The sequence below is a fragment of the Apodemus sylvaticus genome, chromosome X (assembly GCF_947179515.1).
Source record: "Apodemus sylvaticus chromosome X, mApoSyl1.1, whole genome shotgun sequence".
NCBI classification, from domain to species: domain Eukaryota; kingdom Metazoa; phylum Chordata; class Mammalia; order Rodentia; family Muridae; genus Apodemus; species Apodemus sylvaticus.
The window spans coordinates 76929943-76934812 of record NC_067495.1 but is presented as its reverse complement, the minus strand read 5'-3'; positions in this window follow the sequence as shown (position 1 = coordinate 76934812).

The following is a 4870-nucleotide window of genomic DNA, read 5'->3' as shown; positions in this document are numbered from 1 at the left end:
ATCATCCTCTTATAATTATTTTACTCTTCATTCTAAATCAGTATGAGGATTTTATTAAAGCTTCTCACATTTTCACATAGCATTACAAACATCAGAGTCTAGCATTACTCTTATTTTCTAGTTCAAGTAGAATTTAATTGTTTTTGCATCTTCTTATTGGCCTCCACATTTAAGCAATTATTTCTTCCATCTACCTTCAGCGGGTGTTGGCAAGGATGTGAAGAAAGAGGAACACTCCTCCACTGCTGGTGGGGTTGCAAATTGGTACAACCACTCTGGAAATCAGTCTGGCGGTTCCTCAGAAAATCGGGCATGTCACTTCTGGAGGATCCTGCTATACCACTCCTGGGCATATACCCAGAGGATTCCCTAGCAGGTAATAAGGATACATGCTCCACTATGTTCATCGCAGCCCTATTTATAATAGCCAGAACCTAGAAAGAGCCCAGGTATCCCTCAACGGAAGAATGGATGCAAAAAGTGTGATATATATATATATATATATATATATATATATATATATATATATATATATATACATACAATGGAGTACTATTCAGCCATTAGAAACAATGAATTCATGAAATTCTTAGACAAATGGATGATGCTGGATAACATCATACTAATTGAGTGTCTTAGTCAGGGTTTCTATTCCTGCACAAACATCATGGCCAAGAAGCAAGTTGGGGAGGAAAGGGTTTATTGAGCTTACACTTCCACGTTGCAGTTCATCACTAAAGAAAGTCAGGACTGGAACTCAAGCAGGTCAGGAAGCAAGAGCTGATGCAGAGGACATGGAGGGATATTTCTTACTGGCTTGCTTCCCCTGGCTTTTTCAGCCTTCTCTCTTATAGAACCCAAGAGCACCAGTCCAAAGGTGGTACTACTCACAAGGGGCCCTCCCCACTTGATCACTAATTGAGAAAATGCCCCACAGCTGGATCTCATAGAGGCACTTCCCCAACTGAAGCTCCTTTCTCTGTGATAACTCCAGGCTGTGTCAAGTTGACACACAAAACTAGCCAGTACAGTGAGTTAACCCAGTCTCAAAAGATTAATCATGGTATGCACTCACTAATAAGTGGATATTAGCCTAGAAAATTGGAATACCCAAAACATAATCCACATATCAAATGATGTACAAGAACAGAGGAGTGGCCTGGTTCTGGAAAGTCTCAGTGTAGCAGTATAGGGCAAAACTAGAACAGGAATGTGGGAAGGGGTGGATAGGAGAACAGGGGGAAGAAGAGGGCTTATGGGACTTTTGGGGAGTGGGGGGCCAGAAAAGGGGAAATCATTTGAAATGTAAATAAAAAATATATCAAATAAAAAAATTAAAAAAAAATACACTGTGAGGTTACAAAATAGCTCAGTGGGTAGTGGTGCATTTTTGCAAACAATGCTAAGGCCTTGAGTTCTATTCCCAGAATATAAATATAGAATGAGTGGTCAAAATACATGTATCAAGTGTTTCACATGTTCATGTGATCATATCTAAATATTATACACAAAAATATAACAAGTTTAAAAGATTTTTTTTGGGGGGGAGTTGGGTTATGCATGGTATTGTATAACCAGAATGCTTGAAGGAGAAGCATTTATGTTTCGGTGAATTCTAGACCACCAGGGATAGAAAATGAGGTGCTCTCTGAAAAAATATTTATAATGTAAAAACACATTAGGTATTTTAATTACTATAATTTTGCAAAAACAATCAAACCTTACTTAATATGAAAGAAGTGGAGGTCCAAATTTTTCCAGGATCCATCCTCTACAAGAGTCAGGGGCGATCAACAACTAGGGATACCTGGTAGGCGAATAAGAAAACACACAACTGAGATACACTATTGACAGGCTGTTCTTTTTGGTATGTGAGCCTTTGTACTTAGGAGTTAGGATGCTCACATAGATGTGACTCATCCCTAGTCTTTTATTGAAAACATAGAAGGAAGTTGAAGTACAAAGTTCATAGAGGGGTGGGTACGTGCTTCTCTATTTTCCTGTGCCAACATTTTCTCGTGAGGCAGAGTAGTACAGATTTATAACAAGAACAAGGGAACTATATAATCTCAAATATAAAAATTTTACAGCAGGCACAATTATAGTATACCTCTTTTTTTGTTGTTGGTTCAATATTTTTATTTATTTATTTATTTTTATTTTCTAAATTCTTTGTCTACATTCTAAAACGCTTTCCTCTTTACCAGTTCCCCCCTCCCCATATGTCCCATAAGCCTTCTCTATACCTTTACTCCAATCACCTCCCTCCTTTTTCTCTGTCCTGGTACTCCCCTACAATGCTGGATCAGGCCTTTCCAGGATCAAGGCCCTCTCCATACTTCTTCATGGGAGTCATTTGATATGTTACCTGTGCCTTGGGTATTCAGAGCTTCTAGGCTAGTTAATATCCACTTATCAGTGATTGCATCCCATGTATATTCTTTTGTGATTGGGTTACCTCACTTAGGATGATATTTTCCAGTTCCATTTGCTACAAATTTCACGAATTCATTGTTTTTAATTGCTGAGTAGTATTCCATTGTGTATATATACCACATTTTCTGTATCTATTCCTCCAAGGAGGGATATCTGGGTTCTTTCCAGCTTCTGGCTATTATAAATAAGTCTGCTATGAACATAGAGGAGCATGTGTTCTTATTACATGCCAGGGAATCCTCTGGGTATATGCCCAGGAGTGGTATAACAGGGTCCTCTGGTAATGTCACTTTCAGATTTCTGAGGAACCTCCAGACTGATTTCCAGAGTGGTTGTACCTTATTAAAATCCCACCATCAATGGAGGAGTGTTCCTCTTTCTCCACATCCTCGCAAACACCTGTTGTCTCCTGAGTTTTTAAACTTAGCCATTCTGACTGGTATGAGGTGAAATCTTAGGGTTGTGATTTGCAATTCCCTAATGACTACTGATGATGAGCATTTCATAAGGTGCTTCTTGGCCATCTAAATTTCTTCAGGTGAAAATTCTTTGTTTAGCTCTGCACCCCATTTTTTCAATATATTTTTATTTACATTTCAAATGATTTCCCGTTTTCTGCTCCCCCACTCCCTGAAAGTCACATAAGCCCCCTTCCCTCCCTCTGTTCTCCCACCCATTCCTTCCCACTTCCCTGTTCTGGTTTTGTCTTATACTGCTACACTAAGTCTTTCCAGAACCAGGGGCCACTCCTCTATTCTTCTTTTACCTCATTTGATGTGTGGATTATGTTTTAGGTATTCCAGTTTTCCAGGCTAATATCCACTTTTTAGTGAGTGCATACCATGACTGATCTTTTGAGACTGGGTTACCTCACTTAGTATGATGTTCTCCAGCTCCATCCATTTGCCTAAGAATTTCATGAATTCATTGTTTCTAATGGCTGATTAGTACTCCATTGTGTATATATACATCTTTTTGCATCCATTCTTCTGTTAAGGGATACCTGGGTTCTTTCCAGCTTCTGGCTATTATAAATAGGGCTGCTATGAACATAGTGGAGCATATATCCTTATTATATGCTGTGCACCCCATTTTTAATAGGGTTATTTGGTTCGCTGGGGTTTAACTTCTTGAGTTCCTTTTATATATTGGATATTAGCCCTCTACCAGATGTAGGGTTGGTGAAGATCTTTTCCCAGTTTGTTGGTTGCCATTTTGTCTTTTTGACAGTGTCCTTTGTCTTACAGAAACTTTGCAATTTTATGAGGTCCCATTTGTCAATTCTTGATCTTATAGCATAAGCTATTGGTGTTCTGTTCAGGAACTTTTCCCCTGTGCCCATGTACTCAAGAGTTTTCCCCAGTTTCCTTTCTATTAGTTTCAGTGTGTCTGCTTTTACGTATTTTATACCTCTTAGCCACCAGTCTCTGGTGAGGTTGTGGGCAGCAGTATTGCAGTTAAAAAATAGTATCTTTCAGATGTGTGTGAGACAGTATGTTTTGATAAATGGACAAACATGAGGTCATATGGCTGTTCCGGCAGTCTTTGTAATTTTTGAACCCCATGTGGCTGACTACAAAATCATCCTCACTTAAGCTGAGTGGAAAATTCCTAGGGGTCTGCCAACATCATCCCTGAACTCAAGGAACCTTTTGCTTACTTTCTGGGAAATGTCTGTATATTTTTCCATCCTCAATTTTTATGATAAAAATATCCTATTTTTATTATTCAGAATGGAGACTAAGACTGGGGGAACACCTGAAGAATTACTCATCTCTGCCTGGGGCTCTATGTTACTTTCATTTCTACCTAGATCAAGAGACTGTAACATACATTTCTCTTGAATTCATAAACAGTCTTTACTTTAATATTATTGATAACATCTAGTTTCTAAATATCAAGTGGGCTCCTACTAGGTTTTGCTAGGTCACCAAATACCTGTTTAATCAAGGAAGGAAGAAAGAGAAGGAACAGTAAAAAGAGAGAATAATAAGTACTAAGAATAATTGCAGAAATGACATCACAAGGTGCTTGCTCCAAAGAAGCAGGCCTTGGGGCCTCCACTAGGGCCCACAAGTGGCCATACCCTCTCTCTCTGAAACATGATTCCCCCCAGCAGGTTTTTCTTCCTTGTCATCTGAGAACCTAGGCATCTCAAGCTTAATGTGGGGTGTCTCCTGCAACATTTCTTTTTCTTTTTCATTTTCTTTTCTTATTGATTATTTATTTACTTATTTATATTACAAATGTTGCCCCCTTTCTGGTTACCCCTGGTAGAGTTCCTCCCTGTCTTCCCTCACTTTCTTATCTAAGAGAGTGCCTGCTTTGGTATTCCCCCAACATGGAGTATCAAGTCTCTACAGGATTAGGCACAACCTCTCCCCTGAGGTCATATAATGCAACCTTCTTCTATATATGTGCTTTCGACCTCAAA